This window comes from Gouania willdenowi, chromosome 12, assembly GCF_900634775.1.
Source record: "Gouania willdenowi chromosome 12, fGouWil2.1, whole genome shotgun sequence".
Lineage (NCBI taxonomy): Eukaryota > Metazoa > Chordata > Actinopteri > Blenniiformes > Gobiesocidae > Gouania > Gouania willdenowi.
Genome location: NC_041055.1, coordinates 18,308,945 through 18,329,669, shown reverse-complemented (window position 1 = coordinate 18,329,669; position 20,725 = coordinate 18,308,945).

Sequence of the window (20,725 nt, the reverse complement as noted above, 5' to 3'; positions counted from 1 at the left end):
ATTTGATTCAAAACACACTGCTGCCCCGGCTATTTTAGCAGTGTTTCTTATGTGAAACATTACAATGAAAGTAGTGATGGGAATTCTGGTTCTTTTTAGAGAGCCGGCTTTTTTGGCTCGGCTCACTAAAAAGAGCCGGCTCTTTCGGCTCCCAAATGGCTCCTTAAGATTTTTTGGTGCTTAAATTAATTTACTACCAACAATAATGTAAAATGATGCGCAATATTAATTAGTAATGTAAAAATACGTGCACTATATCAAATGTTTATTATATAAATACACCTTTATTTATACACTCTACAGAATGATAAAATGTAAAATAAATTAGAAAGTGCAAACACAAATTTTTAAATGTAAAAATGACCTTATCTAACTTTTAGCTTTTTTTCTACTGAACAAATTTAATGTAAAACAACATACAGAAGCTAACATAGATTAAAATGTAAAAGAAAATGAAAAAAAATTCTGTATCTACTTCAGTGAAGTTTGGCGTTGCCAAAAACCAAGTGCCTCAGCTTTGAGGGGTTGATCCTGGTGGGTAAAGTGATTTTGCTACGCGAGCATGCAGGAAGTGATGTCGAGCATGCATGGAGTTACCAAGAGTGCGCAGAAAGTGACGGCGCATGTAAACGAGAATTCACCTCATAGAATGACCGTGAGCGCATGCCCGCTCACTAACTACGGTTTTATGCGCCCGGTTGTTATTTTTACGCATGTGGATTTTGAAACTAACGTGAAACAATAGCCCCTCCCCCCTCTGCTCAGCGCAGGCAGAGACGACACCCACACATTGACCAGTTAAATGCGGCTTGAAGAGAAACAAAGCGGCTCCCAATCAGGAGCCGGCTCCCGTCGTTCACGTCAAAGAGCCGACTCTTAGAGCTGGTTCGTTGGCGACCAACACATCACTAAATGAAGGGTCAGTAGTGAATATACTGCAACCATGTTTTTATATGGTAAACTGAAAGGTTATAATTGGTCTGTGACCCTTTTTGCATAGACACTCATTTTAAGGTTTTGTTTATTCAGACAAGGTTTTTTCAGGAAATTTTATCTTCTGACATGTTTCGACCGTCAACTGCCAGTCTTCCCCAGAGGTGATATGCCTTGACGGCAGTCGAAACATGTCAGGAGATAAAAAAAAATTCCTGAAAAAACTGAAGAAATAAAACCTTAAAATATACTGTATATAAAAAAGAAAACAAAACTACTGAAATTGTAGACACTCATAGTTTTGCAAACACTCATCTAGAGACACACCCCCTTTTTAAATGAATACAACATTTTCTTTGAAGTAAATACGAAAGTTAGTTGAATACAATTTATATTAGTGTGGAAGCACAAACTTCACAAGCTTCATCCCACCAATTTTGTTAGTTCTGAACCTGCAAGATCGGGTCATTCATGTTTGATTATAGGAATATTTATTCATATTCATTCATTTATATGAATATTTTATTTATTTATTCATTTACATTTAAATGTGGATCGCTTCATTTTCAACCACGTAACTTTATGGGTTCCAAATTCTACCAATTAAAGTTTGTTTTTGTTTTACTGTGTCCTCCATTGGGAGGAAGATCAAGGTAGACGACATTTCTCTAGTTGTAGGTATATATACATTTTTGTGGATGGGATTTCTTTTTTCTTTCTTTGACTTTATTGAATGTACCTTTTCTGTGTTCTCTGTGGAATTGGAGTGAGAGGGGAAAAAAAAACAAAAAAAAAAACAGAGGTCTCTCCAACATTATGAGCGAGTTGGGCTTAATAAAAACAACACTTTGCAGAGTACTGTTGTCCACCGGTTACACATTATCACCGACTATTCCGATTTGTGAACATTTCAGGTCCCAAATCTTGGACAAGCCAAAACGACAAAGTTTTACAGTTCCAAATGGCAAATTCAAATTGTAAAATATAAATCAATATCCTTAATGTTTTTGGAAAATGTAGGATAACACTGCAACTCTGTCGTGCATGCTCCAAAACAAAAAAAAGTGGAGAATGTTTCATGGAGCCAGATACAGGACAACTGTCACTTAATTCTAACACCAGACAACGTGACTACTGTTTCTTCCCACTGGCTGTTGTTGCTTGGAGTAAAAGCACTTTGAAAAGGATTTTGTGGGGGAGAAAGGCAATCTACTGAGATCGGCTGCATATTTCAACAAGGAGGCAGCAGCAGTAATAAGGCCGAGGGTATTTCCAAAGTCATAAATTCATGCTCCTGACACCAACCAGCAGTTTGAACAGAAGAAGACACGCAGTAAACTATCCAAGCAAGTCAATGCAGACATATTTAAGAGTTTTACATGAAAGAAAGATATTCAATCAACATGCATTTGTGTAATCTCAAGCTTCCACTCATCAAGTATTGTGTTCAGACCTTCCTGCCATCTGCAAATGAAAGAAGTATTGCTTTATTATGATACAACATAACGTATTACCAGTTATTGACATATTAGGCCTCCTTTTTACACAAAAACATACACTTAAATGTAAAAACACAGATACTTAAAATGCAACAAACCCTAAATAAGGCATCCATGCAATATTTATAATTATTATGTCCATCTTAACCTTAAATTTAGCATTTTAATAGAGCTTTTTTTAGCTAATTTTCGCACGTCCTCACTAGTCCGCTTTATAAAGAATGACCATATATGGGTTGTGATGCACAAAAAGGTACTGGAACGTTCTCCTTCAACTTCACTGCAGTGCCGATTATAATTATGGTCACGATCCACAAACTACTCTCAATGATCCCTCGACACTGTAGCAGCTAATAGTAAGATTCCTGTAATTTTCTGTAAGTAATTCGCAAATTACATGTTTTTTAAAAACCAATTCATCAGTGGTCACAGGAAGAAACAAAGAAAGGATGCATCATTGAATCACAGTCCCTATAATTAAAATCAAGTTGAATTGTAGATGCCTAAAGATTCTATTTCCTACCCCTAGTGTACATTGGTTATCCTAACTAGCTAAATAATCAATTTGGTCATTAAAGTTGAATTTTTTTTCCCAAAACTTCAAAATAAAACATGCACATAGTCTTTGGAGCTCGTTATGCGGGTCGTTGGGTACAAGACAGTGCAGACTTTTAATTGTTGTACATGCATCACTCTTGCATGTACAGTATATAGACTTCAACTAGAACAGTTGATGAGCTTATTTATGATGAACTCCACTGTAATGTTGTTTATGGTGTTTGTATGAGTGGATCAATGCAAGTGTTAACGAGAGCACATGGAGAGCATAAACCTCCGCCAGTTTAGATCAGCTCATCACATTTCATATCTGTTTATAACTTTTTGAAGCACAGTTGCTCAAAAAATTATTCTGGATATTGTATCTACAGTAGCTTTCGGATCATCCCAAAAATCTATCTATCAGCTCACCAAATTTCACTGAGATCAATTGGATCTTGTGAGTATGTTATCTAAACATGTAAAACTCACTCCAGCTCTACTATAGACCCTTTGTTTGTAAACGTAATGTATTTTGTTGGGCGGGGCTAAGCCTGGAGGCAAACCACCATAGATATACATAATCACTAGATGACTTGCCCACGCTGTCAGACAATGGGGAGACACTTAACAACGTGGCGGCCATCTTACCTCAGACAGCTGGCCTCCCTCATTACATCGATGTCAATGGTGGATGTACTATTTAAATAACCTTGACTTTCTCAATTTTCAACCAATTTTCCAACGGCAAGTGACAATTTCAGCATGTACAAGCATCCTATGTCATACCTGTTTGGAATAAGGCAAACCATTTGGAAATGTGTCAATATTTCACAGAGTATTTTTGTTTAAGCTGATCACTTACCTTCCAACAGCTAACGTAGGGCATGTCAGAATGTCCGAAAGTCGGTTGTCTGAGGTAAGATGGCCGCCGTTGAGCTTCGCTGGCGAATCCTGCTTGCGTCATCTAATGTTTATATACATCTATGCTTTAGCTCGCGGCGTTTCCCGTTTTTGCCTCCAGCCAGGTCACTTTTGACGTGGACCATTAAATGCTCAAAAGTGTGTGACCACATTTTATTTGTGGGTGTATTTGCTGTAACCTTTTTATTTTTATTTGTGCGTCCATCTTGGCCAGGTCACTCTTGATTTTTTATTTTAACCTGGTTAAACAAAGGGTATTGATTGATAGAAATTGATATTTAGTTTCTAAATTATATTATTTTAGAATATGTGGGATTCACTTATTGAAAGGTTTTTTTTTTTTTGATTGTTTTAGAGTTCTTGACAAAGACCTGCAGTTTCATAATGAGCTGAACATTTTGCTCTTTTGATCCTCAACACAAAGTTTTTGCCGTTAAGCAGAACTTTAGCAGATTTATGGATTTGAAATTCCCTGTACGGTGAACATCAACTAAAGATCACATTTCCCATATGACAAAAAAAGACATTTACTCAGTTTGGAAAGTGTCCACGACTCAGCTGTGTGTTTTACAGAATCAGTTAAAAGCTGCCAGCATCATGGTCCATTTGAAGCAAGTAGGTCGGAGGGTCTCCAAAGACACATTTCCAAATACCAGGCAGCAACCCATGTGTTATATTTGGTGCTGTGAGACTGGTTGAATGTTACATTGAGTGTCCTTGAGAAAGCGTTGTAGAAACTCAATGGGATAACGTCAAGTTTTAGGGCATATATTATAGGCTTCAGCTTCCTGAGTGATTACAGTGGCTAAATGTGCCCATTAGTCCAACACATTTATTGCAGCGATGATGAGGTTTTTAAAAATCAACCACGAATGATATCATAATGGCACTGACAAAGTAGAAGAGAAACCCACATGGGTTCTATATATGAAGGTTGTTGCTTTGTACCTGGCCACATCTTCACTTCAATCTTCCAACAATACAGCTATTAGAAACACATTACTGTTGTTTGAATTATAACCCATTTCAAATTGATACAAAGGCAATGAAAACACTTAGAGTTCCAAACATTCACGAGCTGGTGCACACAGAACAAGCAGTAATTAAACCATGTAGAAGTATCTTAGTATGAGGGACGTTGACTCAGAAGTACGTTGGACAACACAAAAGTATTTCTAATTTTATAGTTGACGCAGGCGACTATATTTAGCCTAATTAACTCATTAAATAGATACTGTTCAGCAATATGAAGTCACTGGGGTGGCAATAAGCCTTTTCACACTCTCGCTGTGGTTCAGTACTTCCACATTAGGTCAAAGGTCAAGAGGGATAAACTCGCCATGTCTGATGTTGTAAGAAGTGAGTGTGACAGAGGTTTGCATTATTTTACCCATTGGAGTGTTGATTCCTTTAAAAAATTTTTTGCGTAAACATAGCATTGGTCCCCGAGGCATAAACACAGTTAGCTGCTAAAGCTAATGCTGCACACGAGCTGAAAATTCAGTTTTTCCTGACGTTTCAAACTGTTTCAGCTGATGGCGTTACTCCAGTTCACTTATCGACCTCTCCATCTTGTGCACTTCCTTCAAATTTGTAAATGTAATTAAAGTAAGAACTCATACTGTCCTTTTCACACTCGGAAATATCTTTTATCCCATCAATAATAATAATAATAATAATAATAATAATAATAACAAATGTTATTTTCAAAAACTCAAAGACAATTTACAGTTAAAACAAGTACACAAGTCAGAAAAACAAACCAGCAACAATAATGTAAATACAGAAAATCCATAATCAAAAGTTAAAAGCTTCTAGAAGGAGTGTGGAAACAGAGGAGGTCTGTCGCTTTTATACGTCTTCTCACATCGGTTTTACAAAAGTGCTCGGATATGTGTATCATTCTCACAAAGGAGCCACCCGCTGGAGACCCAGATAGTCGGTGTTTTCATTCACCAGGGGTGGACACGAGTCCCCAAGGGGACTGCCCTAGCTTCCACAATGCTGCTCCCATCGGTTTTTAAAAGTGCTCGGATCGGCCGAAATCGGCATCAGCTGAAAACTTGTGACACCTCCTCGAGTCCGAATATGTGTAATATTAACAATACAAACACTATTAAAACACTAATGATCTCTGGAATAACTTTGCGCTTGCGCAGTTAGAGTGTGAAACGGCTTATTGTGCAGGAGGTAGAGGTACAGCTGATATCCAATAGGAGAAGGGTTGGTAAATCCTATTCCTACTCGATTTCAATGATGGAGATTGACCTTGGACAAGACACTTGACCAATTATCCTCTCTCACAAATGTGAATATATTAATGAATGTGGTGGAGGTTAGAGAAACTGTTGGGTTCAAATTGGCAGCAATGATCCAGTTAGACTGGGGCAACTGTTGGTACAGAAGTAGTAGTATGTCTATTGTGTGAATAATTCATGGTTTCTTAAAGCATTTTGAGTGTCTAGGTGCTACATAAAGCCCTTCTTTGTTGTTTATTGTTGATGTTATTATTATCGTTATTATATAGCCTAGCCTGTAGAACTCTGAGATTATTCATTGAGGCTCATCAATAATTTATGATAGATTATGGCCACTTCTTACCAAAGATATTTCTCAATAGCTGCCGTTTTGAAGACATTCTGAGTCATGTTGCCGTCACATTCATATACCTACGCTTGTCCACTTCTCCTGCTTTCAACACATCAGCTGTGATGATTAAATGTGTACTTACTGCCTCATATATTCCACCCACTGACACATGCCACGATAAAGAGATTAGATGCACATCTATTATTAGCATTCTTTTTAGAACTTTATTAAATGATTTTAGCATACAGGAGTACTGTGAAACAATGTGTATCAGAGTTGTATGAATAGTTCATGTACAAAAGTTTAGTTAAAGTGAAATCTAAATTAAACTAAATTACCAGTTGTTATTCAATTTGGGGGTTTATGGTCCAAACACGGTCTAAACCAGGAGTATTAAACTAAAATTCAAGAAGGTCCAGTAAGTGAAAATTTCTTAAAGCAAAGGTGGGGAAAATCCTTAAACTCCCGGGAACAGAGCAGAGCAGATGTTAATGACAACAAAATGACACCCATTTAGTTGGCTACAGACTGACCTGGAGGAATTGGGGTGGAGGTGGGTTGTGAGATGCTTGCTGAGTAGGCATGAAGCCAGCTGTCATGGTCTAAATAGTGTATCTTGTATGTTTTGACTAACAGGGAGCCAACGTGAGCGTGATCTGAGCTATTGAATGAGTAAAGGTAGGTTTAAGTTCAGGCGCCATCACCTCAGTCAGAGGAGGTTGAGTCGTCCTAATGCTATGCTCAATAGCAGTTCTGTTTCATTCATGTACCTGCATGTGTGTTTGGTTCAGGGCAGAAGTATATATATATATATATTTTTTTTTTTTTTTTTGCTGTATGTTTTTTGGAGCCATTATGCGTATTTTTGTATCTTTCTGTTGTCTTTTTGTGCATTTTTTTTTTTTGGAGAGGCACACAGAGCAGGAAAGGAGAGTAGAACTCACAGAGTCACTGTAATAAAACAGAGAAGATGATCTTCATCGAGAACCTAACTCAACCCCTGCTTTCTGCTGACCTGCCACTAGGGGGGGGGGAATTCAAAAAATGCCTTCAATATGGGAGTTACTCCTGAAGCAGTAAGACACGCCCAGTCAGGCAGCCCACAGCGCTGGCATGACGGAATGTTGTCTTCTCAACTACTACATACGATACACAGCCCCACAGACACTATATTACTCACAAAAAGTCCCTGCTCTACTCCTGCCATGATCCCCAGAACACCGCCTCACACACACAAGTATAAACCAGGAACACACACACAGCAACGGGAAGTACACGTTTGCGCACACGCAGAGACAGACAGGAATATACACAATGTGTCTGTACACACACACACACACAGCTTGATAAACCTTCTGATTAGAGCAGAATTTGTCCTTAATAGATTAGCACAGAGTTCCGCATTGGAGCTGTCAATCAATGCTCACAGAGGGCATTAGGAGGGGCGGGACTAACAGTGAAAGTTGCTGATGCACAATGGGCCAAAAAAAATCATTCTTAGCCAATAGCAAAATTAAATTGTAATATTCGCTGTTCAACCCTTAGAGCTCAGTCATTTTACAAGTAAATACGCAAAATTGAAATACTTTTTACTTAAATGTTGGACTAGGATCATTAAACAGCAGTACACAATACACAAATACATATGTATTTAGCAGGAATAAAGTGGGTTTAGGGTTTAATTACACTTCAAATGCAATTTGTATTATAATAAGATAATATATTTATTGCATTGTTGTAATGTCAGTGCAAAATACATAACTTCATATTTTTTTTATTGATTTGTTCTTTGAAGCATTAATATTAATGTATACAATTGCAATGTTTTAATTGTAGTGAGGTTAGGTGGCAGATATACCCATATATGCAATGGTACTAATTATTTACACAATGATTTCTTTTGGTATTTCAGTTTTCAGCCTTGGTTTTCTCATCTTCGGTTTTCTGCCAAGAATTTTCATTATTAGGAGGTGTAACTTACCTTGTTCAAGACTTCAACTTTTGCAGGTGAGGCCAGAGGAAGAGACAGAGCCAAGTAGGTCCAACCCAGAAGTGGAAGAGCTCAGCCCATTCTTTAAGATCCACTATCTTCATACAGTTTACTTTTATTCTTTACATCCAGTTTGTAGGACTGCTCAGCTAATTCATGTTCCACAGAACCTGTTTTTTCTCTGCTGTAATAGTTGCCCGCAAGCTCCATTTCTATTCCTCTCACACATCTTTGCCTGCTCTCCAAGCTGTCTTTGGTTTGACTGATTTTTTTCTCCTTCCAGCCAGCTCAAAGGTGTCTCTCATTAATTGTCTCCTCCCCTCATTACCACTCTACTTCAGGCAGAGATAGTCAAGGTGGAGAGAGCCAGTCGAGAAAGCTTTGTCTCTTGTTTCACTTCCGCTACAACGTTGTTGGGCAGTAAATGAGTGGCTCAGCATGGTGGTGGAACTGTTATACTGGGACTTCTTCATTTCAGAGATCTGATCATCTTGTTTCAGATTGTTTGTCTCTGGTCAGAGTTGCAATATTTACTGACGACAATGCACAGACCTGACTGGTTGACTAGTACCATGTGGTACAGCACAGTTTTTATGCAATTTGTTTAAGCATTTCCTTGTGGTCTAAATTGCTACAATAACTGTACAGGATAAAAATAGAAGTGCTTTATTAAAGTTACAGTCTGCAACTCTTATAAAAGTGACTTTTTGTCATATTTGCTAAAGCTGTAACTATGTAAGGACAGCTTTACATCAAACTAGTAGTTTGTGTGGAAAAAAACAGGCTCATTGAGTCCTCCCTGCTGCTCCTGCAGCCTTTGGCAGATTGCCAGAATGCACCTCGACCGAGCAAAAACAACCAATCAGAGCCAGGATTGTGTTTGATGAAATGGCACGACTCATCAGAAAACTGTACTCTTCACAGCCAACATGGTGTAATTAAGGTAATTTCACTCACATCCATTATCCCTCTGAGGTCCAGGGTATAACTGGCTGCTTTTGACTATTTTAAATTGTACCTTTATATCTCACCATCAGAACGTTTTACATTGCCTTGTTTGGTATAATCATTTTTCAGCACGACTTCAGCATTGTGCATTTACAGTTAAATTTCCATTTTGACACACCATATTAACACATTCGACTTAAAACCACAAACATGTTTAGCAAACAATGTTGATAATATAGAATGCAAATATGAAGGATCAGTTTCAAATACATATGTAAACTAAATTTACAAATTAAGATAGGTATACACAACAATTTACATAAAAATGCAAGAGTGCCTTAGGTTTTCGTCAACAAAGATCCTAGTCTATAAGGGCAGTAGTTCTGCCCACCCTACTAAATGGATTACAATGCTGGATCACATACAGCAGGACGTGAAGGCCCTTGAGGCTACCATCAGAGATGCCTCAGGAAAATACTCAAGATCATCTGGGAGAATAAAGGTACCAGCATGAGAATCCTAGAGGAAGCCAACATAGTTCACAGTAAACATTGCCTATTTTGTTGGACTGGCATTGTACAAATACATATTATATCTCCTCCCAGCTCCTAACAGGACATCATGCCACAGGCAGTCCCAATACAATGTCCAAGAACATCATCAAAACAAATGTCAAAAAGTGCCACAAACATTTTCTCCTCTGTTTCCATGTCTGACCATTTTTTTTTTCACCTCAGTTAAAGTTACAGTCTGCAACTCTTATAAAAGTGACTTTTTATCATATTTGCTAAAGCTGTCGCTATGTAAGGACAGCTTTACATGAAACTAGTAGTTTGTGTGAAAAAAACAGGCTCATTGAGTCCCCCTGCTGCTCCTGCAGATTGCCAGAATGCACCGCGACTGAGCAAAAAGAACCAATCAGAGCCAGGATTGTGTTTGATGGGTTGTCTGACAGCTGTTACTCACAGTCCCCGCCCCTTTCCCGGGCTGGAGAGCCGTCTTTTTTAGTGTATGGTCCGGAGGAGTAGAAGATGAAATTGGTGACATTTCTGTTTGAAAGATAATAACTGCTGCGTGATTTACATTATGTTTGATTTGTAATTGTTACACTAGAACTCTGTGGTGCATGTGTTGTTCAAGTGCGCGCAGCAGCCTCCGTGTGGCTGCTGTAAGTGACACTGTGTTGTTGCTGCTGCTGCTGAGGTGTGTGCACATTGAGAGAGAGAAGCGCTGCAGCCATATGCTTTTAACAGTGCATGTTATATTATTGTGATGTTGCAGTCGGATTAACGTTAGCTTGTTAGCTCTTCTGAGGGAGGGACTTTGGAAAGTTTGGAGGCAGGGCAAAAGAGCAACAGGGAGGGAGGGGGAGAGAGGTATCTGAGAGTTGCGGACTGCACCTTTAAATTTTAATAAATACCCACTGTTTAGTCTGTTGGCCTGGGTCCACATAGGGTCCCCTGTGGGTCCGGACTGACTGAACTACAGGTCGTCTGGTTACATACATTCTTTGTCTCATTTTAAGGTGGAACACCCCTAGATGAAAGGGTAATAAGCCATGAATGTGAAGTTTTGCTCATTGTTTGCATGAATACAAACTCAAAAATAGTTGACTTTTTTGCCTTCAAATTTAATTAAAATTAATGTGAATATTCAAACTTCATACCTAAATGGTCGCTTGCAGTAACCTCTGGTAGCCTTGACACTTCTCACAGCAGCATTGTAGCGTGAAGAGAGATAAAGAGTGCTATTTTGGCTGCATCGCCCTTTGCCTTCAGTGCCTGCATGCTCAAATTAGAGATTTTGCTTGTGTTGTTGTGGGATTTTTTCGAGACAAAGTCAAAGTCAATGATGGGAAGTTGCTATAGTCAGATGCTGGTGTAAAGATGTTAATAACAGTAACCTGTTGAAGTCACTGAGTGCAAAGACCTTGAGTAGGTGTTATCTAGTGTATGGCAGATACTAAAGCCTGGATACTAATCTAAACTGGTCCAGTGCAGATCGTACATAGAATGCAATTTTTTTTTTACCTGCATTAACAGGTTTTTAAATGTACGCATTTTTACCAAACAGAGGGCTGACGGCAGCGCGCTACGCAGAAACGGCAGTTTTTACATCAAGCAAACACATAGTGTATGAAATTTATTAGTGCGCATACTGAATTTAGCGCTCTATTTATTTGGGATATTTATAAAGCAGGGCTTTAATGTGACAAGCTTCTGAAAATAATATTGAAGTACATGGATAGGGCTGTCTGTTCTCCTTCTTCTGGTTAGAGAGTTAACTCTTCACATTTTCTTCTTGTTAGGTTTAAGGTTACCTCTTTTTCTAATATTTTGATGACCCTGAATTGCTGATGTTACAATTCAGTTCAACTTTATTTATATACAGTAGCGCTAATTACAACAATAGTCATCTCGTATGACAGGGGTAGGCAACTACAGTCCTCGAGGGCCGGATTCCTGAGACTTCTAGATTTGTCCCTGCTCCAACACACCTAAATTAAATGAATGGCTCGTTATCTTGCTTCTGCAAAGCTTGATGACAACACATTGGTTTCAACCAGGGGGGTATTTCATCAAAGTGTTCTCAGTGGAGCCAGGCTTATGGTTTAAACCTGGTTCAAGCTAAGCCGTCCGTGACCATGCTGGCTTTTACCATTCCATCAAAATCTTCTCAGCTTGAAGCTCCCCAGCTGAGCCGAGCCAGCTTAAGTACACGTCCTCATAAGACCCACGAGATTGATCACATATTTAAAGATGAGGGCGACCGTGGCTTAGATGGTAGTGGGTCGTCTTCTGATCAAGAGGTTGGGGGTTCGATCCCAGTACCTGACTATGTGTCGAAGTGTCCTTGGGCAAGACACTGAACCCTAAGTTCCTCCCAGTGGTCTACTAGTGCATGGCAGTCCTGTCTCACTGGTGTGTGAATGTGAGAGTGATTGGGTGAATGAGCTGATATGTAAAGTGCTTTGAGACTGCTTCAGTGTGGTGATAAAGCGCTATATAAAATCAAGTCCATTTACCATTTACCATTAAAGAGTGACGGCGCATGCGCTGCAGCTTTTACGATGAATAAGCAGCCAATGGAAACCAATGCTGAGACCAACAGGACGTGACATCATCTGTTACTGAGCAGTGAAAATAAATGATGGACAAGTTAAAAAAAATAAAAAAATAAATAAAGACAGAGACTGTGGTTTAAACATTTTAAAAGTAATAAACGGTTAAAGAAGTTGTTATTTAGTCAATTTTTTTTTAACACCTGTCAGCGTTTAATAACAGAGATGATGTAACTCACAGTTAAATAATATGTAATTTATGAGACTTGTGAGTGTTTGATGAATATTTGTTGAACTCAGCACTAAATAAACAACGGGAGCAGCAGCGGTGCTGTTGGATGTCACATCCAACACTTTAGACGCTACAGGTGCAGGAGAGCTGTGCACAGGAGGTGCGTGAACTGCGTGCACGTCCCGAAAAGCGATAGTGTATCTTTGGCATTGGGAGCCTTAGTGCTCTACTCTGTGACTGTTCCTGAAGCCCCTCCCTCTCTGCATATCCACAGCTTTGTCATTATTTATCTCTGATTAATGAATGGACACATTTATGCTGTGCGGTAAACGGAGGCGATGGATACACATGTATCCTTATATATTATTACTGATGGTTTAAACACATGGAGACTGCGATATCTCATTAAAAATACAGTACACATTAAACATGTAATAAGACAATGATTCTATAGTCATTTGTATGGATTTAAAATCCTATTAAAACATGTATCATGATATTCTGTTAAATTTCCTTTTAAAATACCGTATTAAAGCGGTATTTAAAAAAAAAAAAGTATAACAGAAGTCTTTTTCACTCCTTTTTCCTTATGTAGATCTTTATTGAGTGTTTTAAAGCATCATAAATGACTTATTTCAAAATGATGAAGTGGTTTCATGAGAGTCCGTCTGCAGCTTAAACCAAGCCTGCTGCTTAAACCTGGTCGGGAGCCATTTGACCCACCGACTATGTTACTATGGTAACCAAGGAGTTTTCTCATTGATGAAACCACCGTTCCAGTTAAAATCCGGCTTAACAGAGCCGGACTCTCAGGGGTGTGTGTCCCCGGGTGTGTTGGAGGAGGAAAAATCTAAAATTCTCAGGAATACGGCCCCGGAGGACTGGAGTTGCCTACCCCTGCCGTAGTGCAACAGATTGCGAGTGTATTTATTTCTAGTTCACTTTCCATCTGACAGGACAGATTATGTAAATGAGCTTGTAAATAAACATAACTATTTATTCCGTAAACAGCTCTGTCACAGCAGTGAAGGAGTGCTTTACCTTTGTGCTTCGGTGCCTGCTTAATTTAAGTGGACTAAATAATCTGCGCTGTTTGTGTTTGTAACAGACGCAGTTTATTTTGACATTGAATGACCACTGTCGTATTGTTCGTTTTGGTAATTTTTCTGCCACGCCCCTGAATAATCCAATAGGGTTCACCTTCTGACCACACCTTGAATCATTAAAAAATGGCCTCTGAGCTCGCCATGCACACTGCACGTTAGATCACCAAATTAGTGGCAACAGCAAGCAACCGTCTTACATATAATATACATAGAATTGGGTAGTTTTCCTCCTGCCTGTGAAGAGAGAAATCAAGCAAAGATCTGTCTTCTTATTTAGCCAGGTAATAATATTTAATGATGAAGTCTAGGCGAGTGGTGGCAGAAAGCAATACATCACTTAGGTGATAATACTATAGAAGAACCGTATATATCCTACATCTAAAAAGATTAAAAAAAAAAACAAAACAAAAAAACAGAAAATGCAAGAAAGGTACAGATGAAATCAAACAGATGAATTTGATTTTGCATGAATATTTTGTCAGTCATTTCTATGTTAGGAGCATGTGTTTGTCTAAAAGTTCTTCAAGCGGTTATAGCATGCCTGGGAATTCATCTTCAGAATTAAAAAGATCATCGCCAATGGGCTGCAATAGATTCACCACAATTTAATGAATTATTTGGAAAGTTCATTATTCATCTTGGTTTTTTATGAGTGTTGTTTTTCTGAAACGCTTCAAGAAGCATAAAGAAAATTACCTGGAGGATTTGAATGATTTGGAGTAACACTTTCATTGCTTGAAGCATTCGGGCTAAACTGAAGCAAAATAAGCTCAAATAATGGTGAGGATGTTATTGATATTTCCCAGTGTATTTTTGGAATATCCGGATCCCCGTGGTCATTAATTTTCCAACTTAATAGATCAAAAATGTAATTCCTTGATTATCGATGTTTCGTTAATGAGCAGCTCAGATCTGAAAACGTATTATACCAGACCACTGGTGCCTAAATAAGGCATAACATCACGATTAATCTATGAAAATAACTGAGAAATATTGAATTTTTTTTTTTTTTAAAGTATCAAATGATATTTTTTTTTCCTTTTTAAGGACCACAGTAGATGGTAGCCCAAAAGAGTAATTAGAAGTCAAATAAATAAAAGCAACATTTTGAAATAAATACCATAATGATAAATAACAGACAGATATATAATATGGCCATTAAATTGTAAAACAAGATAATATTATGAAATATGTTTTATTATTCTTTAATATCTAATTATTATTATTTTATTATAATTAGATATTTCATAATGATTATTTTAACAATGTCAGACTTTATAAATTAATGACTTTTTTATTTATTTTGCAAGATATTATAAAACAAAGCTAATTTTTCAGCAGAATGACTTGGTGTGTCAATCAAAGCTAGTGGGTTGGACCTCTGCTTTATCCTTTGAGATCGATTCGTTTTCCTGGACACCGGTCATGGCCGTTCTTTAACCGACAGTGGTAGAAACGAGGTGTAGGAACACATTCAAATGGGAAGGAATATAAATAAAAGTATTAATAAAAACAATAATAATCAAAATAAAGCAAGAATAGTGATGTGAGATGTGACTAGCTTGAATGTGTTCATTTTGAGTGAGGAATGTGCGTGCACATGTGTGTGTGCGTGTCAGTGAAGCAGATGTGTGTGTGTGTGTGTCTGGGTTCAGTCCAACAAGGCAACCAGGACGGGTTGCCAGGTTTCTGTTTACAGTGCAGATAGATAATAAAGTACAGCTATCCAACACCAACACAGCCTGTCGTTTCTGCGCGGTTTCACTGTTATATGAGCTACCCAGGGTTTAACACCGGAGGAGAAGCTCTGGAAAGTAAGTATCTCCCCGTCTCCCCCAAACACGGTTAGGAAATGAAAATAGGAAAGATTTTAACAAGAGAATTGCAACATTACTCGGTCCGGGAATGAATATTTATCTGCTTTTGGCTTGCAGGTTTTTGGCATCCATAGGTTGTCATCGCAACCACAGAAGAATGTCCGTTTTAACAAAAAAAAAAAACTACATACCCAATTCATTTATTTGACTGCAAAACAAAACATGCATTGCTGTCTTAAAAAGATTGCACTTCTTGTAGTGTTGACCTTTGACAGCATGTGTAGACAAAGAAAAAAAAGACAAAAAAACAACATACCGTTTACATAAACCAAATGAATACTATGAAAGTTAAGGGTACGTTACTCACTAGAAATGTCATCAAAACATTTCTAAAGCCAGAGTCTATCTCGAAATACAGCTATTTGCCACTAATTTATACGAGATGTCGGCCATGTTTTTCACTCTGGAGTCAGCAGTCACATGACCTGACGTCAGCCTGTTGAAAAGACGGACCCTCAGCGTGGAAAAGGAATGTCAAAGGAGTCCTGACCGTGACCAATGGTCAATATGTGATGAGTTGGGTATTAGACTGTATTGCTCAAACACGTGATGCACTCAGGCTGCTCAGCAATACTCATGTCTCCAAGCTTGAATTGATACTGCAAGTGCTGCTGCTCATGTCTGTGTAAATGATCAAAGGTTTTTGGCCACATTTGTAAAAACAGTGTAGGATACCTTTAAAAACAGATCAGGCATCAGTTATGGCTTCATCACAGGTGCAGGGAGCTGCCAGTCTACCGCCTTGGACAAAGTTATGAGAGATGCTTTTCTCACCAGTTTTGCTGGAACTCTGATTCTGCCTGGGGGCGGGGGGAGCAGCGGCGCTGTATCAAAACAATTGAGCCCTTCAGTTTGTGTAAGGCTTAGCAGCACTGTATTCTTTACAAACCACATGATTCTTGTCAAGTTTGCCATCTTTCTGCACCTGATTTTAAGTTTTTAGGTGCGTTATAAATCTCATCGATAGCTACTGCTCTCACGGACCTTCGTGTTGTAGCGGTACCAACGTGCTTCCAGGCTTTTCGGTCCGCGTTAAAAACAAAACGCGAAGCATTGATGGTGCATTCAATGTGCATCGGAAACACAGGATAGAATGAAATACAACAGGAAAAAACTGCCCCGCGACCCTGAAAACAGGAGCAAGCGTGTCAGAAAATGGACGGATGGATGGATGGATGAAAAAATTGATGCAACCATGCAGTGACCGATGCATCTCGATTTCACCTGTAAATTGTACCGATGCACACTGAATGAATCGATACACCCGCATCGCGCACGTTTGTATCTAGATACCGATTCGTGTTGATTAATCTCCTGCTTAGTTCTAATGTTCAGATGCTGGGTCAATCACTCAACATTTTGCATCATGTCGAACAAAAGTTATGCTGTTGTTCTATATCTAAATATTTGTCATTGCAATAGGCTTATGTGATTAGTTTTGACAAATTAAAAAGTCTAATGAAATGACCATACTTAGCAGGATAAGAGTGTGTGGGAGACAACTAATGAATATCCCAGAGGAACCAGACAAATAACACTTGGCTTTGTAAACAAATGTTTGTTTTTCTTCATTTCCTGAAAGGACTTTGAACAATAGTGAGCTGGAGCCATGTGATTTTTGCTCATTTGGTTTAAAGAATGAGCCGCTCTTCAGACAAATGACAATGAAAAAAGGAAAATTGTTACTTTTCCTAAAAAAATGTTTTCTGTAAAATGTTTCTAGTTAATAAGTCTTGCCAATCCATCAATACAAGTGCTTTCAACAAATACCATTGATGGAAGCAGCAGAAGAAGCATTATGCATACACAATCATACACAACCGTGCCACAAATCTGTGTCTTTCAAGATGGAAAATCACAAGTCAAATAAAGTATTGGCAATCCAAATTGAAATATTTCATCACCCTAGTGCCATCTTTTGCTAAATATTACATTTCTCTTGTGAGTCCATAACCATGTGTTTTGGAAAACTGGCATTTTTGTGTGTGGAATACATCACAACAGTCTTAGACCGTGTGTGTACGTGATAGAGGATGTGAGAATTGTGTATCCAAGTGCATGAATTCAGTTGGTTTCCCTCAGAAGAGTTAGAGGAAGTAGATGCGTGTATGAGCACAGATAAGTGCAAGATAGAGTGAGCGAGTGGCTGATAAATATTCAGTGTTTATCAGCATGTCTGGGGGTGTTAGCTGAGGTCAGGGAGTTACTATGCTCCTCATTGGGAGACAGCGGATAGAAAGCAAGAAAAACACGCCTTCGGCACTTGATTTCCAGAATCTTAAGCAGCACCCCAGCCTACAAGCTTACATCAGTGGTGAGCCAATATTTATTTGTTCTGATAAGAGGAAAACAAAATGTCATTCTTGGCCATACGGAGGATGTTTGCCCTAATAAAGCTGAAACTTTTAGTGATGATATCAGCCTGTGCTGCTGTCCTGACGGTTATTTTAACCTTTCCATTCACTTACAAGATAATCTTATAATATGTTGCAGGGGTAGGAATATAATCAGGGCTTTACTAACTTTTTAGATCACCAGCCAGCATGGCTAGAAGATTCTTAAAATTACCAACCAACAATATTTTCCACCAGCGAAAATAAACCACATTATGAGTGCCACAGTATAGATTTAAGCGTTCATGTTTCTTGAAATAGATTTATTTTAATTGATTGCAGAAATACATTAATAAAGTAGAAATATAAACATTTATTTAAAAACAATGTTGTAACAATGCCTAAAACGTGCAATATGGAACTTTGGGTGTGTCAGAGAAATGAACCTTTTATAAAGTATATTCTCATAACTTAATAAACAAACTTGACTCAGATGAAAATTGGTCCCCTGGACTGTACAAAGTTGGAAAGAATAGAAGTAATCAGTACTAGAAATTACATGTACTGTAGAGAAAAAATGTATTACTAACATGCATGCTCTTTAAATGTAAACAAATCCTAGTCCACATTTTAAAGGTGAACGAATGGTCAAATACCTGCCACTCATGACCCAACATCCATTTAGCATTAAAACTCTTCAATTTCTTCTTCTTTTCAGATCCACTTTTATCTTCATTTCCCACTGTGTCGGCAGCAGCCTTTCTTTTTTGCAGTTCAGGTTTTTCCAACACCCGATAAATATCTCCACGTTTGTTTGTTTTTCCTAACTACATTTACAACTTCATTTCATCTCCTATTGTTTGTTTTGCACCGTTTCGTTTGTCACATGGGTTTGACACTAGGAGTGGAGAAAGAGACTCTGAACACAATTTAGATTTTAGTGATACCATATATTATAATAGTGAAAACAACCAACATTAAACATTAACAACAATAGACATAATAAGAATACAAATGGCCATTCATAGCGTAACACAGTATGTACAAATACTTTTGTCATTGGATATTAAATAATTTTGCAGTGCACATATGGTCCATAAATGCCCAAAAAAAGAGTTCAAGTTTCCCTTGTCATGGCAAGGCACAACCACAAAAGAAGTCCAAGTATTGGGAGGGGAATGTGTGTAGTGAGTGTCTGGGCCGTTAATGAGTTGCGAGAAGGAGGCACAACCATGGAAGGGGGGGGCGGCTGCACAAATAAGCCTCCTATCAGCCCGTACAGAGCAGTGGAGTTTCAGTTGGTTCGGTCCCAAACACAATTTTCAGGTTTAAGCGCCCAGAATAGATTTCTAGCTTACCATCAACCTGGCCTGTATTATAAACAGGTCCAATTAAATATCTGGTGTGTGCACACATTCTCAAAACCATTCAGAAATACCAGTGCTCAATAACACAAGCTACATTACAATTAGCAGTATTTCAATTTCAGTAATCCAATATTGTACACTATAATCAGTTCACAATATATAAATATGACTCGAGTAATTAATATAATATTTGTTATATTAATGCATTCATTACAGTGCTCAAGTATGAAGAAGACCAGCATCCACAAAGTGCATGGAAGCCCAGTGATTAACTGGAATGCATTAAAGTGGATACCAATACAAAAAAACTGGCTTTAAAGTGCTTAACTTGCATTCATCATTATCAAAATGATAATACAGTCATACAAATAAGTTACATTGCTAACGTTTCATTCAGCAGAAAATACTCAGTGAAACTGGACATACAAGACGCTATTAACCACACCAAACAATCATCAGGTAGTGGTAGCGGCTAGGCAAAGCTAACCCATTCAAATGAATAACATTAGAGCGACTAACCAATTCCATGGTTTAATCGGTACACAGCTCCGTTTCAGACGCTCGGCGGCTCTGGTAGTCGGCTCCTACAATTCAACATTTGTTGCATTTAGTTTTTGGTCGTTTACTGTTAAATCAAGTGAACAATGATACAATATACCTACAGCAAAGATTTCCTAAGCGTGATCCTCACACTACTGCCGGCAGCCAGCCACAGCTGTGTTTATGCTACCGTGATTGGGCGTGCTCTGCCACATAACGGCATACAATGTAATCATGTAACCATAACAATCACGCTAACGTATGCATGTAGCCGATTGTTGTATGACACATCACAACATAGTGTTCATGGGAAATGTAGGATGAGTACAACCAGCGGTGTTGCCAGATATACATTACGTTTCAAAATCTAAATACACACAAAAACACTCAAATTTCTTGGCGGAAAACAGCCAAATCTGGAGACAAGTCATTGTCATCGTTTCTGCAGCCTTTCGATTCAAACAGACGCAGTGAAATTAGTTTTGTTCTTTACCAGTCAAAATGGCAATCCATCCATCTATCCATCCATTCATCCTACAGGGTGAAGCTCCACCCTGGACAAGAGACAGTCAATCACATACAACTATTTAATCGTACTGTCAATTTCAAGACTTGAATTAACCTCTAGCTCACAGAGCAGCAGGAATGATATGATAAAGATAAAGCACAGCCTGATAAGGATACGATAGATAATGCAATACTTATGAGTGACTCATGATCATAAATCATTCCTAAGACATCATTAAACAATGATTGGTTTTTGTACCCTTTCAGTCAGGCCCGTTTTAG